Raw genomic sequence first — 20,484 nt, 5'->3', positions numbered from 1 at the left:
TTTCTGCAACTGTTTTATTTTTTTTCTAACTATCTTTTTAAAACAGCACATGCTGCAGTTCATCTGATTTCTGTGAGTATGAAGAAATGCAAGTAGCTCGCTTGTGCATGCCAAATGTTTTTTTAAAACGTAGTTAAAAGGTCATGCTGTGAAGAGTCTTCTACTTTACTGTGAGGAACAAAAACCCAATAAAGCAAGCTCATGATAAGGAGAGGAAGTAAAGAGAAATATTACTCAATATAAGCCAGCTAGGTAGAATATGACAGCTGATAGTAGGCGCAATGGCAAGCAAGCTATGTTATTTCACATGTTCACTGTCCTGGTAAATGGAAGCATGGAAGGGTGCATTGTGACAGGGAAAAAAATAAAGGGAAATAATAAACAGTACTAGATGGTTGTTGTCTAGTAAATGTCATTTCTTTCAATTTATAATTAATACAATAAACCCCAAAATGTTACTGTATTTGAATATCTGTTGAAATGATTGGTTGGCATTTTAGCACTAGGTTTTTTGAAATCAACATCAGTATAAAGCACTTCCAAAAAACTGTTAAAAAAAAATCACTTTACTTTCAGGACAGTAGATATATATTTATATTGAGTTGATTATACCAGTTCATACCACTGTCTCTTGAAGATATATGTAAGGGTCCACATCCTATGAATATGTCTGTGACTCAGTACATTAAAAGTGTAATTGAGATTGACTGTTCATTCAACTGAGTCATGACAACCCCAAGAAAGCTATTTAAAGCTATGTTAAATTCCCTTGATATCTCATATTTCAGTTGATATAAATGGAAACAGCGTAAAGCTCTTGAGTAAAGTTCCAATAGCTGATGATTATGGCAGAGAAGTCATGAAAGTATTGACATCAACAGCGATAAATTAGGCACATGAATAATCCTTGGATTTAGTTTAATTTTACTGATACTGTGATACTAGAAATAGGAATTTTATATTATGCACACCAAATTATGGCTCTGCATGAACTGAATACAGCTTTCTGTTTCTCCTCAAAGTACTTTTGCCATTCAAAACATTCTGATTTAATTACCTGCTGCAAAGCATCACAAAAATATGTATGAAAATAATATTAAAAAATTTCAAACACAGCAAAATCCATGTAAGAAGGCAGGAATGAAACAGGTGCAACTCATAGGGTTTAGCTTTATTTTCTATTTCAGTACATACCCTTTACATCATTTTACCATAATGAAATTTAGAGCATGCTAATAGAAAGCCAAATACAATGTGTTTAAATCCAAGCTCTGTTATATCTAGATTTTAATAGATTAAACAAAGGTCATTTTTATAATATGATCTTGTAGGGGGTATATTGAAAGGTTTCTATTGACTTATTTGAAAAAGCAATTTTTGAAAAAGAAGCAAAAAAAAAAGTTAGAGAAAATCTCTAAAAAAGAGCATTTGAACCAAAGTTAAGAAAGGCTTAAGCCTTTGTACAGAAGAAATAGCAGATTTAATATGATGGATACCATGTCCATAAATGTTGATTAGAGAACATCAGTGTGATTATTACAGCAATTCCAAAAATTAAACAGCTGGAAAATAATTTCAGCCAAAGTTCTTGACCAGATCTTGTTTTAAGAAACACATTCTATCTCCTCCCTGTAAGGAGGAGTTTTTCCTAAGGAAAATATAATATCTGAAATAGATAATTCTTCCTTTAAAACAATCTACCTGACTTCCTGCTTTCTTATTTTGTGAAATTTGAAAATTACATGAAAAATCTTCCTATACTTCATTTAGCAGTTTTCATGGAATGGTCCTTTTCCAATGAGAATTTAACATTCTTCTAATCACCAGTATACTAGAAAAGTTGTACAAAAAATGCTTCAACCTCCTTATTATATTGCTTTTAAATTCAATACATTTCTGTGTTCTGAAAGCTATTTAAATATTATCTTCTCAGGATGCTTCAAATCAAGGTATGTATAATTTCCATAGCTTTTTTGGACAATTTTTTCACAAATTTTTTCCCAAGGATTTTTTTTTGTTGTTTCATTATTCTTCACTTCTTCCCTTGCATCAAGGATCTTTTGGCAAATACAACCCACAAGCTCTAAAATATTTCTGTGGTGCTCCAGTCCTGCCTGTTCTTGCGCTTAGAAACCCAAGTCCAGTGTAAAATATGGCTGCTTAGATGTGGTCAGATACATAAATACAATAAATAAGAAGAGTCTGCACCCTTCTTACCTTACGGGATAGCTCCCGCTTTTAAGAAAATATTAATTTTGTGACAGATATATACCTAAGATTTAGCTTCTTCCCATTCCTCAGAAATAATGGCAGAAAAAAATGGAACAAGGAACTGTAATATTTGCCTCTGCTCAGCACATAAGACAGTAAATCCACCATTTTCTTTGTCTGGCTCTGAGAACTACCTCTTAAAATCTATTTATTTTACTTGCAGTAGGGACATTAATTTACTTGATAAATACTTTTTGACTGCAAAAACATAAAAATGAAATTATGAAGGAGGTATTTTATTTTTAAAAATAGTGAAATTCAGGCAAACGATATTTTAAAATGATTTTCATACTACTCTGATTTACACTAGGTGAATAAGCTGTTCTTTAATTCTTGGTAAAAATCTTGAATTTATTTTAGATTTCTATTGCTGGATAAAGGAGTAAATATATTATTGTATGATCATATGTTAATCCAAACTAATTATTTGTTACTGGATTTCAACCAAAAAAACCCTACTGTCAATGTCTACAGGACAAAAAAACTTAACAAAGACAACTCCAAATCTGATTTACTGAATTATCATCTTTAGGTACTATATGCAAGGTTTAGTTATATCTGTAATTTCTTTTTTATCCCTCATTTTTTCTTTCAGTTTTTCTTTCATAGTTCACATATTTGTTGATTCTCTATCTCCTTCTGCACTCCATTCTGTTTTGATAGTGAGAAGCCTTTGGGATTTTGTTATTGCAATATACTGTCCTCACATAATCTCCTTTGTCTAGGTTTTCTTTTCTACAAAGTAGAGATATATTAAAGAGATATTAAGGAATTAACCTCAGAAAGGTCTAAATTAAACTAGATATATTTTAGTCTTAAATCCTAGGCCTGACATCAAACTATAACACATTTCAGAATGGAACTGAAATGCAACAGAAATTTTGCAGATTTGGGCTGGTTTATGTTTTCAGATGTTGCAGACACAATACAGTAGGAAAATAATGTTATATAATAAACTTTGTAAAACAAAAAAAACCAAAAAAAATTAAAGGAACGGTACTGGTTCTATCAGGACAGAGTTAATTTTTACAGCAGCTATGAGGATGCAGAGTCTGGCCAAGAAGTTATTCTATACCACCTCAGGTCAATTGCCAGCGATGGGGATATGGGACTCTTGCTTGTGAGAAGAAGGGTGCTCCTTACAGGGGGAGAAAGCAAGCAGGCAGTATTATTGCAGATTTTCCATGTAAATTGTTTCATTGTCTTATACTTTCTGTTGTGGTAACACAACTGTGTTTAGAGACACATAGAGTAATTCTCCTGAGTGCATTCAGCAAGGCAGAAAGAGGCAGCAGTATCTCTCAGAGAAAATTCATCTGGTAACACAGGCAATCCATTCAATAAAGTTCAAGATGCTGAGAGCCAAGTAATCTCTTTTATTTGGAGGCAAGAGGCAAAGATCATTAGGATTCCAATTTTTTAATGGAACTAGGTAGTTCTGAGGCAAAAAAAACGCTCTATCTGAAGTTTTGGGAAGAGTTAAGCTAATGTGACTTCCCTGAGGACCTTTTCTACAAATAGAGTAGAGTAGGCAGGCTAAAGTCTTCATTGGAAAGTACCATTACAGTTAAATGGCATTTAAAGGTGCCGTTGATTATATTTTGTCCAGTTGCCTCCAGTTGTTCTCCCTTACAACATGCATTGAATTTTTGTTGTTGTTGCTGTTGCTGTTGTTTTTGTGTTTCGTGTTTTGGTTTTGGAATTTTTATTTTTCATGAAAAAAGTGCAATTTTATAACTTAAGATAAGTGGGAAGCTTTGTTAATTGTGCCCCAAATATTTTCAACAAAAAAATATTAAGGTCTGAGACTGAGGATTACACTGAGGTGGATTACAACTCTGTGTTTTAGAAAGCTGGCATTTTCAGATTAAAATTGGTATGAAAATTGAAATTGTGGCTGGAGAGTATGTGAGTATGTTCACAAATGTTCAATTAAGTTATTATTTATATGATTTTTAAGAACTTAAGGAAGTGTGGGACAGGATGTGCTTTAGAGTAAAGCTTCAGTGTGGCAGGAATGTGTGGTTATGTTTCCTGCAGAGGAACATATGAATGGAGGTTATAGATTTTCTAGGGCAATAATGGGTGAGAAATGCATCATTCAGGTGAGTCATGGCAATTTGAATCCTTGCTGTAAAAAAGCTGCTTTACTGTGTTCGCTCAACTTGTCTGTTGGTGCAGAAACCATCAGCAAATTTAATTTAAACAGTACTTAATGTTCCTCTCTACAGCCTCAGTTTTCAACTATGTGACAGATGTTTTCCATGCATTGTCTGGACAACAGTGTACTCCTGATAGAAAGATGCTTTAATTATTCTTTTCCCTTAAACGTATATTCTTGTATAAGTAGGCTCAGATTTACTTTGACACTCTTTAGAATAAATATCATGTTTAGAGTATAAAATATTGGGAGAATTCTGTTTAAAATTTTCTCTCTCTTTCTAGCTAAATGTATTCAAAAGCTAGATGTATATGAAAGTAATACTGAATTAAGTCTTTAGTAATACTTACATTTAGTTCACTGTGCTTTTCATGCATTTTCATGCATGTTTTACATGTCTCAAAGGAGTTAATAGAATGTGAACCATCAAATTCCAAACAATATGCCATAAAGAACATAAACATACAAAATCTATAATCTTATGTGTTTATATGCATGTATGGTTCCCAAGGAACCAACAGCAAAACAACCAAAAACCAAACCAGAATATTGCCCAAAATCCCAGCCTTTTTATTTTTACTTACACTAAATGATAATCAGTTCTGTTGAAAAGGATCAAAACCAAGAAAAGCTATGAGGTAAAACAAAAAAGACCCCTACAAAGCCATATAAAGGACAAATTATTTACAATTGATAATTTAGCCATAAGTCTTTTGAAATTACAAAGCATTAGACAATACATCAAAGAGCAAGTCATTACAGAAATAAATATCAAAGAGGTCGACCCAATGTATAGATTTTATTTGGGTCTTCAATAACTAGAATTTAAGTTGTAATACTTTTCATGATAAATGTAACTTAAGAAAAATTGTGCAAATGTGAATGCAGCACATTATACATTTTATGCACTGAATAACAGTAAACTTCTTTTTCATTTGAGAAAATGAAAATAAAATGCAGTTAAATTAGATTTCTAATTTATGGTTTCCCAATGGCATGATCAGAGAAATTCTCAAGAATCCTGAACATTAGGTTACCATGATAAAATAGGCATTGCAAAAATTATTTCTACAAGTATATAATTTTTCCTGATTTGCTTCTGTTAACAAGAACTGAGTTAACTTTTTCATCCTGATCCTTGGAATCCATACTTAGAGTTCTATGCTAGATTCATCCCTGTCCCATATGAGACTTACTGGCAGGTAGACCCTCATCATCAGTTATACTTGCCTAGCTCTGGTAACTCTTCTGTACTCAAAGACAGATACAGGAAACATGTTTTCTCAAGTCAGTTATTTACTGCAACATAAACACAGAGAATTAATTGCAAAAATGGAACGTGAATACAAGCTAGAGTGCAAACAAGAACCAAGCTGTATGGGCTTTCACCCAGCTGAAAGGCCTAGATTAAGATCCATTAGATGGAAGTTCATTAATAGCTCAGTCAGTCAGGTAAGATCTCAAAACCATGGCTAGTGCAACTAGAATAACGCTATAAAGAGTACTACAGGCACTTTTAAAATTTATATATTAATATCTGCACTTTGCAGATATACTAACTCTGTCAGTGTGTCCTCAAGTGTTTTATAAATTACTTATTTTTAGCCCATTGACATGCATTTTATTTCAATTTTTCTTTATTTTGGTCTTAAAATATTTTTAATGTCTCTGCTTTATGTATTTTGTAGATATTTAGTCTCTGAGTAGTCTGGGCCAACATACCTGCAAATTATTTCCTGAGATTATTTTCTTTGTTGTCATGTTTAGCACTGTGCATTTTTCACTCGTTAATTTTACTCCGTGTGCATCAGGACTACTCTCCCAGATTTTTTTCTCATTCAGTATACTGCAATTTACATTACTTCTTTGAGATTATTATCATTCTTCATTCGTTTCATGCTGTTTTTAAAAAAAACTCTACAGGGCTTTATTTTCTCTGCAGTGCATGCACAGAAGTCCCATTATTGTTAATGGAAGTTTCATGTGCCCATTAAATTGTAGAATCAGTACAAAAAGAAGGGAACTGTAATTGGCCTATCTTTTTTTGCAACATGGAAGCCTCTAGCTCATTATCTCTAAACTAAAAAAAAAAAAGTCAGTATTTTAATGTCTACAGACTAAACATCACTACTGATAGTAATTCTGCTGTCCGTGTCGGCAGTTTTCTTCAGTGTTTGTGGGAGAAAATGAGGAACAGTGATAAGGTGTTTAAAATTAAATTTACATCCAGTTTGGGAGGTTTGTGAATGTGTCATATGTAATATATTGTGTATAAGATTTCAGAGATCTGAAAGAATTTTTTTTGATGCTGGATATCACTGGGTCACACATAGTGCTGATACAAAGGATACTACGTGCTCTTTGAGACTGCTTGAACATTTGTTCTTACATTTGTTCTGTTTTCTGAAATCATTGTCCTTGTTGCAAGTTGTCCTGCATGTAAAAGAGTTGTACATTTTGCAAATAGTCAGTATTGAATATTCTGAATTATGCTTTTTACAAGTAGAGAACGCTAGCACAAACCTTACTTTTAGTAGATAGTGGTTGTTTAACTGAAATATGTTTTAAGTAGAATGAGTAATATAAAGTTATAATACTGTGATTTATTGTGTTGTTTTCTTTGCTTTGAATGCTTAGCATGAGTAGATGGATTTCCTGAAATCTTGGGCCCCAAGCTGTGAACATACACTTAGATGTGTTTTCAGCTGGAAGAGAGTTTTCTTTGTAATTTTCCTGGTAGCTGGTACAGTGCTGTGTGCAGTCTTTAGTATGACCAGAATACTGATAACACACTGATGTTTTTTGTTTTTGAGAAGTAATATTTAACCTAAGTCTAGGGTTGCAGCAGCAAGCAAATAGTCATTAAGTCCAAACCAGAAGGGAAGGGGACTAGAGCCATCAGCTAAATGTGCAACTTGACAAGAACAGTTAACATGTACAAAGAGGAAGATTTCAATAAGGTGCTAGAATATTCTCCCTAAAAATCACCACTGGACCAGGAGGCTCTGGTAAGGCATGTTGAGACCATGTGAGGGGAGAGTATAATTGCCCAGGGCTTTCTTCATTTGAAATCCCTCCCCAGATGTATCCATCTCAAGCTGACCTGCTACTGTACCACACTATTAAATTTTTACTTTTATGAATGTGACAACTGAGACTTTGCTATGGGAAACAGAGGATTGAGCCTGAAAAAGGAGAAAGAGCTTCAGAGAGTGAGTATGTGTGTAACAGATGAGTTGACAGGAGCACCCTTCAGCTCATGGAGCCATCCACTGCAAATGGTCTCAGAAGTTAAAGTCTTTCATGGTGAGTATGTGGGTGCTTGAGTGGTATGAGAATGCTCAGACATTCTTCATTAGGAATGGAGAATTCTCCTAATTCTCCTAATGGAGAATGGCTTCTCCATGAGGATTTGGCTATTCCACTCTGACACTGGTGAAACAGACATAGCATAAACAAAAACATAAAACAGACTCTTGGAGATTGTAATGTTTTCTGAAGATATATTAGGTATGAGCTGTATTAGCAGCTTAAATTTTGTAATATTTGGCTTTCAGAGAAGGGTGTATGAAATAATTAAATGGACAAATCAGAAAAGACAGGTAATTCACCTTCTGTACAGAGAGACAGCAGTTCCTCTGTTTTAAAGCACATAAAATACATGAAATTATCATGTAGCATCACTTGTGGATTTGTTGACTCTCTTTGGGGCCAAGAGCCTTGCAGAGGTACCTGGATACATTGAAGCACTCGGTAATTATCAGTGGCATGAAATTAAACAAGAACAAGTCCGGATTCTGCCCCTGGGATGCAGTAAAGCTGGGCACCAGTATAAGCAGGCAGAGGAGTGTGTGTAGAGCAGCCTGCAAAAGGGATCTGGGGGTGCTGGTGGGCAGCAGCTCAGGGTGAGTGTCATGGTTTGACACTGGCACAATGCCAGTGCCTCCATGAGAATACCCTCTCCCTGATTTCTGCTGTGAGATGTGACCAGGAATAAGCAAAGCAGGCTCCCATTTAGGAAAAAAAAACTATTAACTAAACTACAAGGGAAAGGAAAAAAAGGAAACACACAAGGAAAATGAAAACTTCACAAATACATCTCCTCCTCCTCCCCACCAAATTCCCAATACAATACATCCCCCAAATCATCGACTCTCGGTCCGGCACCACCCTTCAGAATGCTCAATTCTCAGTTCATCAAGAGGAGAAGGAGTCCTTCTTGTGCCAATGGTGACCTCTTCCTTTCATGTCCAGCGCTCTCACCACTGAACACAGACCAGAGATGCTTCTAGGGTCAACTTTTAAGGATGCTTTGTCCCACTCCAAAATGGCACAGTCTCAACTCTGGGACATCTGTCCCCCCCCATATTTTTCACCCCCTGGGGCTGAGGGGTACCCACACCGAACTCTCTTGGTCCTGAGGCATTGCCTCCCCCTAGAATGAAGTCCCTGTATCACAAGGAACATGGTTCTGTCCATGGCTATACAAAAAGAGTCCAGCATAAGATACTCCATCATCTCTTCCACCTGAGTTCTTCTCTATTTCTCTCATGGCCCATTTCCTCTTATCTCATCTCTATCTCTCTTCTCATTCAGCTCCAGGAGGATTAGCATTTGTAAAGTTTCCATCATCCAAGAAAAGGGTTAAAAATCTGAGGCTCTGTCTGTCCAGAACTCTCACAGCTGCCCAGCCGGGCACCTTCTCACCACATCCCCCTTCTCCTTCTCGGCCAGCCACTATTCAATTTCAAGGTGGCACAAGCCCAGGCACAGGCTCTGTCTCTCCTGGGAGGGATGGGGGTGGCTGCCCGATGCCTCTCAGTGCTCCTCCACCCTTCCATCCTGCAGGGGCCTTCCCCTCCCTTCTGTCCAGGGCCCGGCCTACCTCACCCGGCCCCATGGCTGCCCCTGGGCCTACCTCACCTGGCCCCATGGCTGCCCCTGGGCCTACCTCACCTGGCCCCATGGCTGCCCCTGGGCCTACCTCACCCGGCCCCATGGCTGCCCCTGGGCCTACCTCACCCGGCCGCATGGCTGCCCCTGGGCCTACCTCACCCGGCCCCATGGCTGCCCCTGGGCCTACCTCACCCGGCCCCATGGCTGCCCCTGGGCCTACCTCACTCGGCCCCATGGCTGCCCCTGGGCCTACCTCACCCAGCCCCATGGCTGCCCCTGCCCCGCCCAGCCCGCAGCCGGGCAGGGCAGCTCTGAACCTTTCACTGACCGGAACCCAAGACAGCCTCCCAGGGGAGAGCCCTGCTTTTAACCCCATGTTCTCAGAGGCAGATCCAATGTCCCAATGGCCATATTAGGTGCCAATATTGAAATCTTAACATCCATTGGCCTGACCACAGCATCCCAGAAAACACATTTCCTGTCAAACTGCCACAGTGAGCCAGCAGTGTGTGCCCGGGCAGCCAGGAGGGCAAACCCCATCCTGGGGTGCAGCAGACACAGCATCACCACCTGGGATTGGGATCATCCTGCTGGATTCAGCCCTGCTGCGCCTCACCCTGAGTCCTGTGTGTGGTGCTGGGCCCCACACTCTGAGAAGGGTGGGAAGAAAGTCCTGGGATGGTCCGGAGGAGGACAGTAGAGCTGGTGGAAGGGAACAAAGATGGGAAGGTTCAAGGCTGCATCAGGGGAAGATGAGGCTAGCCATTGGTAAACATTTATTTTTTCAAGGGTGGTCAAACACCTTCACAGGCTTTTTAGAGAGGTTGTTGATGCCTTATGCCTGTCAGGGCCTTCAAAGAAGGCCTGTGGACCATGTGCTTAATGCCAAAATGTAACCTTTATTCAGTACCAAACTGGCTGAGAAATTGGATTAGGTGATAATTCTAGTCCCTGTCAGCTGAAGAATTGTATTCCATCCATCAATTTTGAAAATGGTCTTCTGTCACCTTTACAAAATATTAAAAAAAAAATCTGGAACTAGATATGCAGAATTATGAATATATGATAGTATATTTGATTTATATCCTTGAAGTGTTGGATAAATTTGAGTCCGAACCTTTGAGGGTATCATCTATGACCCTATGTCTAATAAATTAGTTAGACATAATATAGTATACTCTGTGTATATGAGATATATAAATCTATAATATACATTATTGTCTCCTTTTACTTCTAGACATTCCTTATATTTCAGGAAGACTTTCTGTTCGCATAAGAGTTCTACCTCCTTGCTTGCCACAGGGTGAGAAACTGCATAGGTGCTACCTGAAGATAAACAGCATCTAGAAAGTAATTTATTCCAAGTCTCCAATAAGGTCTAGAGTGAAAAGTGTTCTCTGTGAATGTCTGAAGATGCTCTTGCACAATTGTTTTGTTTTGTTTTGGTTTGGTTTGGTTTGGTTTGGTTTGGTTTTAAGGTGTGATGTTGACCTATCCATCCTTTCTTTAACAGTGCTTAAGAGCAATTGCTAAGACCAGCGTGATTTCTCTGCTTGTTTCTGAGTTCTCCAACAGAGCTACATCCTCTAGCTTAAAGGCTGGAAGAGCATCTAATGTGCATGTAACTGCTATCCCCTTTTCCTGAAATGCACAAAATCATTTTCATCAGAAAGACAGCAAGCATCCTTCCTCAGGAATTATCTATATCCCTTCTTTAATTTAGTACTGAGACATGAATCCAAGAAGAGTATAATCAGTTTTTTGAATCCTGCTTCCAAAATTTGTCTGGAATTTAGATTTGACAGTACTTTAGGAAGGGTATCAATATTTACTGAAACAAGAAACACAGTTAGAAGAAGTCTTCTGACGACAATAATTTTGATTTTTTTTTTTTCAGGAATCTATTTTGTAGGATATGCAGTGAGAATTTTCTTCATTGTTGCTTCATTTGAACCTTCTTGTCTCCTGAAGAAATAATTAGGTGAATATTTTATTATGCTATTGTTTTTAAAAAAAGGCATTAGCATCTTAGAAGAAGATGAGTCTGTTCTGATACTTTCAAACATTAGCTGTAGGTATCTGCTCTTAAAGGGGAAAAATTAAAAGAAAAATAGAAAAGCCTACAGTCTAACATGTATTAAACAGCTTTCCTGGAGGTAATATGAGACAAAATGCCAATTTAGAGCTTTCATGCTATTAATTGTATGGAGCTTCCATGCAGTAGATCTGTGTTTAGTTTTGTGTGATAAATACAATTACTTTTCTGTCTTCTGGATTATATTATCATTGATCCAAGCATTTAACTGAACTTTGGGATTTGTGTTAGGAACATGAACTCTGTAAATTCCATTCAGTTCAGCCCTAAAATATAGCCTAGAGAGTCTCATTTAACCCTCAGAGTGGCTGAGTCTAAAAATTTTACAGAGAAAATAAAGTACTTTTTGTAATGGCATGATACAATTTACCATCATTGATTTACCTTCAGTTTTGATAAACTAATATATAACACAGCTGATAATTATATTGCATAACTCACATGAGAAAATATATTAATTTTTAAGAAAGAATAAGTAACAATTAATGCTGATTAAGAATTTTTCAATTCTAACTCATGCTATATGTTCCTCTATTTCCCTTATTATTTTTCTTTAGAGTAGTCTTCCCTGAATTACCCCTGAAAAATCAAACAAATTTTCCCAGAGGTTGTGGAGTCTTACTATTGAAAAGTTATGTTTATACCCCGACTACCTAGTCGTGTTGTTCTATTTCTTTTTTGTTCTCTTTTGATATTAGTGTTTGTGCAAAATTTGCTGTAAGTTAATATTCATAGTGTGCAAAATTTGCTGTAAGTGTGCTTACTTTATATTTAGAATCCTCAAACTTGTTATTGTAACTGAATGAATAGTAACTAAGGGATGCTTCATGTTCATTACCTCAAATAATATATATAATGTTAATTTTTCATTTTAGAATTTAATGCATGGAGGATTATTTAAAAGCACTCACGAGTTTTCTAAAGCAAGCAGGGTTATATTGTTATTTGAATAAAACCTCTAAAATAGTTTCACAAAATTCTTTAGACAGTCTCAATCAAATATGGAGCCAATGGAGGGGAGTATATAATTTTTACTAGATAAGTAAATCTAGGGATTATAATCCAGGCTGGTGAATAAAAGTGCTATTTGTGTAGAAAAATAGTTTTAAATTGTCTTCATTAATTTAGAAATTGATTTTAACTTAGAAAAATGAAAGCCAAGGCAAACAGTGGCTGCCTTTAAAATGACAAAACCTAGTATTTTTGTGTAATGAGAAAAGCTTAGGTGATGTGAGATGTCATACACATCAGTACGATCTGAGGCTACAGATTACGTAAGAAACTGCCATTCACATTCAGTGAGACTGAAATATACCTATTGCACCAAAATAACAATGGAAAAATGTGAAGAAGGAGAAGATACTGAAGGCGGAAGTAACCTCCATTGCAGAATGGAGGTGCAAAATGGTGTCTTAGAGCCATCTTAGAGACAATAGATTCTGCTCTTCTGGTATAGAAACATAGGACCACTGATAAAAAGAGTACTAGTAGCTCTACTAGTACTCTACTACTAGTAGTAGCTCTACTAGTAGCTCTGCTACTACTAGATTCAATTCCTACCAAGAAAAGCATGCCAAGTTTGTTATGTAAAACCAAAATCAAAACCAAACAAATAAAAAATTGCATGCAGTGATGGAGGATAGAAAATAGTTGATTTAGAACTGTTGATTTTGCTGTGAAGTATTTCAGCTTTTATCTGATAGCTGTAACATAGCAGAAAACATAGACGTCATCAGCTGCGGAAAAGAGAATGGAGAAAAAAATCCACACCTTTCTTTTCTGTAAAATTGGTGCAGACAGTCCAAAAAAACTCGTAAGGTAAAATAAGGTGTTTTGTCTTCTTGGAAGTCCTGGCTTTCTATTAACTTGAGGAAAAAGACCATCACATGGAAAAGCAGATTTCCAAAGTTACTGCCAAACAATAGGCAGGACTATATAATTTCCTTAGGGAACCAATTTCTTCCTATTTAATTTTCCACAAAAGTTTCAGCACTTGCTAGTGGGAATGCTGATTAAATTCAATTTTAGTCTTGGGTAGTTGTATGTTGGCCAGAACCAACTCTCTCTTTATTCTTTGTTTTTGCAATTTAAACCTTATGCAGTGCTGGTTACATAAATCATAGAATTGCAACAATATCATTAGAGCTCTATAATTAATAAGTACAGGTCCAAACCTGAGCATGCATCACTGGAGGGTTACATGGGGAGGAGGAAGTGCATACTGCACTGCGTCTTGAGTGGTTCCACCTAAAGAGTGCCGACAATTTCATGAAAAGTTCATGAACAGATAAAGACTAAGTTGTTAGCTGCATGAATAGAAATGAATTATTCATCCACCTTTGTAACAGAAATCTGGCTGGCAACTGTGTTAGTCAAGACACTGAGAACACATTTGCAGATACTATTTTAAAATCAGGGCTGGAGGTTTCCATAAAAACTGCATTGATTCTTCTTGTACAAAAAAAATATATACAGGACTTAGTTTAATTTAATTTCATGTCCTACCTTTAACCTCTGTAATTATATTGTCTAAGATTAGACAGCTACAAGCTTGAGATCTGACTTAATGCTGTATTTTCTACTGATAGATTGGTCAGGCAAAATATGATTTGGCATATATGCATGTTTTGCCTTTGGCATCAAGCTGAGTTGCAGTTCTTTTTGTTTGCCTTGATGTATATCACCTCCACATCTAGGAAAATGAAGAGCTACATTTTAGCTGCAGATAAAAAAGCCCTGCAAGTTAAACAATGGAAAAAGTCATTCTCCAAGCTAGTGTAGGAGACAGAACACAAGATGTCTACTCAAAGTACATAAAAATAAGGTCTTACAGGAGTACTCAGCTGTTTATAGAAGCTCTTAAATTTGATAGTAATTGTTATGTCCAGACCATGTTCTGTAAAAAACTATATATTGAATGACTATTTACGTATGATAAGCAAAGATAAGAAGGAAGAATGGAGACACAGGGATATGAAATTGAAGGAGGTAATGAAAGAATAGATATAAAAAAAGTGAGTGAACTAAGTGATGAAAGGCTCAGGTGTAACACAACAAAGCCTGCAGGGAGGGAAAGAGGGGGATGACTTTGATGAACCCATATACTCATTTACTCACTGAAGAAAAGAATGCCTGGGAGAGTGGAAAAGATCTAGGGGAGAGGACAGCAACCCCTAACAATGGGTATGCACAGGTTATAAAAATTATTTCATTAAATTACATTAGAAATTTAAGCCTAAAAGCAGTACCTGCAGGTTTACTGTTTGCTGCAGATAACAAAAACTGTGGTTTAAACTCGTATGCTGAGAAATAGTACAATGTTTAGGTGGTCAGAATTCAACAGTGTAAAAGTGGTTCCATGAGACTTTGGACTCTGATGGATCAGAGAGCTTTGACCTTGTAGAGGGATAATACACTATACTCTGATAAATTCAGTGAGAAATAAGAAAAGATAGGAAAATGTATGCATGCAGTAAGAAACAAATGATAGCTTGAAGAAATGCCAGCTGTAAGGAAGGCACCTTTACAAAACCAGATATTTTACTTTTTACACTGCATTATTGACTGCCCCATGTTTGAGATTTTCAGAGTTTTTTGGAAATTTTTTTTTGTGCTGAAATACCTATATTACAGTGCTACTGAATTATTTCCTCTTGAGATGTGGGCCCACTTTCCCAGGGAAGACTGTGTGAAAAGATACAATGAGCACAGCTGCATTAGATATCAGCAGTATTTAAGCAAAAAACTGAACAATTTTTTTGTAGCAAAGAAAGCCACAAAATGGTCAGCCATAGCATATCTGTTTAGAGGAATTCTTTTACCACAAAATTATAGTTCATTTAAGGAACATAGGCAGGCAAGGATCAGAGGCAGAGTGATCTGACTCACAGGGAATATTTTCTACAGATCCTCAACAGTTACATGACTTGGGAACTTAGAGAAAAATATCATAACAAGAATATCTCAATTTCATCACTCACTTTGTTTTCCCATTGATTGCTTTTACAGATCTTGTGACGTTATGGCACTTGGAAATTGTATCTATAGCTGTTTTCTGGGAAAAAAAATTACATCACTGTAACTGCTAATTGATAAAATCTGGCTTTTTTCTGTACTAGATTTATCTTAACCCTTATGAAATGTAAGAGACTTGACAGTTTTATTTTTACTTAATCATTATTTCCTATCTCTGTTGAGCACAAAATTTTTCCATTTATATTTCATTTTATAGTAGTTTTCTTTTAATGTTTTAAAATACCACTGTTCATGCATAATAAATATATTATCTCCCCTTTGGAAATTTATCAGTTATTTATCTATGCAGTTCTTGGCAAAGTCAGTTATTTGTTATAATTAATATTTTAATAATTCAGAAAGGACATAGATTTATAAATTATATGTTAGCAGCATACAAGCACCAAATAATGTTGGATCAGTAAAGTCTTCTAAAGTGTGTCATCACCATTATTACCCATTTCGACTGTTTATATTATTATGGTTAAAAAATGGGAATGTTTTATGAGGCTGAAATCTATGATTATAGTAATGGTTTTGTAAAATAGGCTTTTAGGATAGCAATTGCTTTCTAATAGATGTAAAAGAAAAAAAAAATGAACCAAAAACCAGTACAACAAAATTGGTATTTTGTAGCTCTTTTCTTCTTTTCTTCAGTTGTTCATTAGAAAATATATTGTAACATATATTTAATGATTTAAAATAACCTCATGTTGAATATCTAAGTTGTGCATGCCTTTAGAGGGGAGACAAGAGCTCAGAATCAAATTTATAGGACTCTTTTAGATCCATACAGAACATGGGATATTACAGCTATTTTTCAATTTTTTTCCATAAAACAAACTTTTAAAATAATTTTTTTAAAATAAATTCTTTTTCCAAAGTTGGCGTTATGATTGTCACAGCAACTAAGCAAATCTAGACACGTGATACAGGAAATTTAGACATTGATAGTACCCTGATACCTGCCTCTTGCCTTGCTGTCTGCCTATGCAGTTAATTGAAGTTACTCTCCCTTGCAGGAGGACACACTAGTGGAGTATTCTCTCTTGCAGAGGGAGAGTGTCTTAGGTGCAGAGTGTGGAGCAGGTAGTGGAAAAGCAGGAGAATGAAAGTGAGAAAGAGTCAAAGATCCTCTTCCACATCTCCTTTAAACCCAATACCCTCCTCCAGCCACATGTAGTCTCAGAGTAAGGGAATAAAAATACTGGACCAGAAGGAGATGATGAATACCATGTCCCACAAGTCCACTGGCCCTTACTGTACAAGATGTAACTTTTGTCAGAGCTGCAAAATATTTTTTTAAGTGTGGAGAATGTTAAAAAGTACATTTAATTGTATTTTTAATACAACAGTATATTCTATTCTATTTTTAATAAGATATTTGAGTGTCATTGTATTCTAAAGAAAAATGATAAATTCACTCATTGAGGACATGTTAAGCAAGAACACTGTTTCTTAAGTTCTCATCTTTCACTGACAGGAGTTTGTCAGAGCTCATTTTTCATGTTTGTGCATGTGTGCCCTTAACATAACTCAGGAGAGCATGGGTAGAACTGGTCAAGAGAAGTGTTCAGATAATAGTTGCCAGTGGAGATTAAACAAAAAAAGAGACTAATTCAAGGATCTGGTGATGACTACTTTTTTAAACTTGAGCCTTAACCTCTTTTGAAAATGCATGCCTTCTGTTCATATTTAAATAACAGAAAGAAATACCGGATCAGAGTTTTAATTGTATATTTTAACCCCTCTTTTAAGAATGTAACACATGCTGTATATTTGCAGAAGAATGTTCAGGATCTTGCATTAGAGGTACACTCCTGCCACAGACTTAAGACAGGCCTGAAAGATTTCTTGCCTCTGCAAATCACTGTCAAATCTTTTGAACATAACAAAAGTCATAAATACCTTTTAAAATCAAAGTAGTATTTACTTGGGATGTTTTACTTTCTGCTCTCTGTTTGTCAGTCCCCGTCATCCTCAGAACATCTTGCAGAGCTAAAGCCAATAAAAGAAAGAAAGATCTTTAAAAGATCTTTAAGCGACTTTAACCTTGTGTGTGAATAAACACCTTCTTTTAATTTTCAAATGGTAATTCACATTCAAGGTCCTCTCCAGGCCTCTAAGCCTAGTTCACTAAAGGAACCATAAACCACAGGAAATAGTCTTGTTCCTTCAGCCCTGTTGATAAAATGTCTTCTGTGTTGTAAAGACCAGGTGTCTTTTTTTTTTAAGCTTCTCACATGGATAGTGATAGGAATAGCAGTAGGATAGTAAGCAAGTAACTGTGATTTTCATGGAGAGTGATAACATTGATTTACAAATAAAAGGTGGCAGACTAGGATTATAATGATGAATTTTAAAAATTTCTTAATGTTAATTACCAGAATGCTCAAAGACATATCCAAAAAAATAGCAATTGGGATTATGTCCTAAACTTTTTTCTTATAATGTGAGAAGATCATTGCCTTTTAGTGCAGTATCTCTGTCAAATTCCTAAGTACTAGCAAGCACTTTGGGAACAAATTACAGCTATACAAATATATGAAATAGTCCAATACAAAGCAGAATTTGCAAATAGTCCAGTATTTAGCTGTCTTGAGCCTGGTGAGATGATGATTTATTTATTTATCTTTCTATCTCAGGGAAATGCATTTTATACATTATCTTTGTGTTGTGTGTGAAATATTGTGGGGGGGATGTATGTATAGCAACAGTTACTATTTTATTCCTGCCATTATTGGTTGCACTGTTTCCTAAAGCCTTACCATCATATATTCAGGAATGGCCTTGGACCATTTCTCTAAATCAGCACAAGCCTTACCCACACTTGTGAAAAGCTTGCCATCTTATACTACCTAATGATGAATGTGGACTTGAGCACAGTCAAGACAAAACAAATGATGCCAGACAGAATTTCCAGTTCAATATTTACCGTGTGCATGAGTTTTCTAACTCTGTATATCTGTTGCATGTATCTGGATGCTAAAGAGGACATAAGGGACTGTACTTGCTGTTCAGGAAAATTGAGTTCCGGGAATGCAGCTTTCTTAAACATTCCAATAGCTTTGTAGCTGGTCTACATATTACCAAATTTATTTACATATTTCATGTTCTGAGGATTTCCATACCTAATTTAACTTTCCATATATATTTGAGAGAGAGAGGAGAAACTGCCCAAAAAAGTTCAGTTCCTCATACCAATCTCTGAGAGATGTAGGAGACAGTTCCTGCAACTTTAATCACCTTAAGAGCAACATGTATTAATCCTCAGGGGAATATTTTCTGTTTATCAAGATTTTGTACTGATAATATGAGTTCTACTGGCTTTACAGTGAATAGGAAATGCACAGTGTTACCAGTTACTCTATATTCATCTTGAGATTTCAAAAGTCTGAATAACTTATTACCAAAGGATTTATACAGAAGTACAATGCACAATACACAATCTTGTAATGATGTTACAGCAATCTACAATATTTCATCAACCTCCATTGGACCATGCAATTCAGCTTCAAGAGTTTATCCATCACTCTATCTTATCCTAGCTGAAAATCCATGGCAGGCACACCTATACTGGAATATACTGAACATGTTCCGAGATTGTGTCTTTGCCTCTCTTCACCCTTTGCAGCAGCCTTGGCTCCTAGATTCTGTGTCACCACAAGTTTCAGTTGCACTAGAATATTGCAAGGCAAGCAGCCTAATGATGTTGTGCTCTGTACATGCATATGACTGCCTGAATTCTTTTGGTTTCCTCATTGCAAAGAGCAAGCTCCTAAAAGAAACAATACGTCAAAGCCTAATGTGGAAATTCTTCTGTGGGACAGGCTTTCTCCATCCTCCTGCATATATTAAAAATGGTTGATTTGAGCCCTGTTGGCTGATTTATCATGCTTACTTTGATTGCTGTGGAAATATGTTTTGTACCAAAGCTGTCATGATTTTATGGGAACTGACAGGCCGCTGCTTATGTGTCATGAGAAACAAGAACTTCTCCTTGGTTTATGTACTTGAAATAAGATTGTTGCATCCCAAAAAATACTGGTTTTGCTCTTTTTTTCCAATCTTATTTCCCATTATTAGAAATCCCAAATATAAGTATTGAAATTCTTAGTTGTTCACATTACAATTATGTACTATGGGCTGTAAAGACACAATTATGCAAGGTTTATACCTACTTCTCTGGATAGAATATATATGTCTATTTTGTAGATATATTTTATAAATATATATGTTAAATACAGTATACCCTATATTAATTAATTGTACTTAGACCACCTAAATTTTGCAATATTCATATAGAAAGTGTGTGTGCATGTGTGTATAGATATACAAGATATATTTTAAAAAATAATTTAGAAATTATTTAAACTGCAACCTGTGATCTCAAATTTTCCAAGCTTGTCACATTTGAGTTTCTATAGTTTTTGTAACAATCCTGATTTCCTTCTGAAGAGAGGTTTTAACAGAAACTTTTAAATAGTTGAAAAAGAGCTGGTGCAACTGGAATATTTGTATAAGGCTGAGGAAATAAGAAAGAAAATTTGGACTGAATCACATCTCTAATTGGCTTGAAAAGAAGAACTTAACCCATTGTAAAACTGCAATGGTATAAATGGAAATCTATTGGATTGATTTTTGAGGAACTTAATGTAGTGCTGTCAGTTCAAAACTCAATCAAACACACTGTTTAGTGATAAGGTCATTAACTGCCCAATACTTTCACTTAAAGGATAAAATCTACAGATTTTTGCAGTGCATTTTGTGACTTTAAAGCTTGCAAGTAATTTGGTATTGTGAATCTACAATATGCATTATGAATCACTCAAATCTTTTTCACTGGTGTATGTATGAAAAATTTATCTGGATGACTTCCATGAATGCTAATGGAACTCCACTTTCATAATACCTACTGTCGATAGCCCTGGGATTTGGAACAGTTAATATGAAACAGTCAATTTGCATGGTGTACTTGATTTAAATCACAAAGTCTCGTGGTGGGGTTGGTGGTGCTGGGGTGCTGCAGGTTTGGCCTCAATGAGAA

The sequence above is a fragment of the Agelaius phoeniceus genome, chromosome Z, assembly GCF_051311805.1.
Source record: "Agelaius phoeniceus isolate bAgePho1 chromosome Z, bAgePho1.hap1, whole genome shotgun sequence".
NCBI classification, from domain to species: domain Eukaryota; kingdom Metazoa; phylum Chordata; class Aves; order Passeriformes; family Icteridae; genus Agelaius; species Agelaius phoeniceus.
This window is presented reverse-complemented; position numbering follows the sequence as displayed.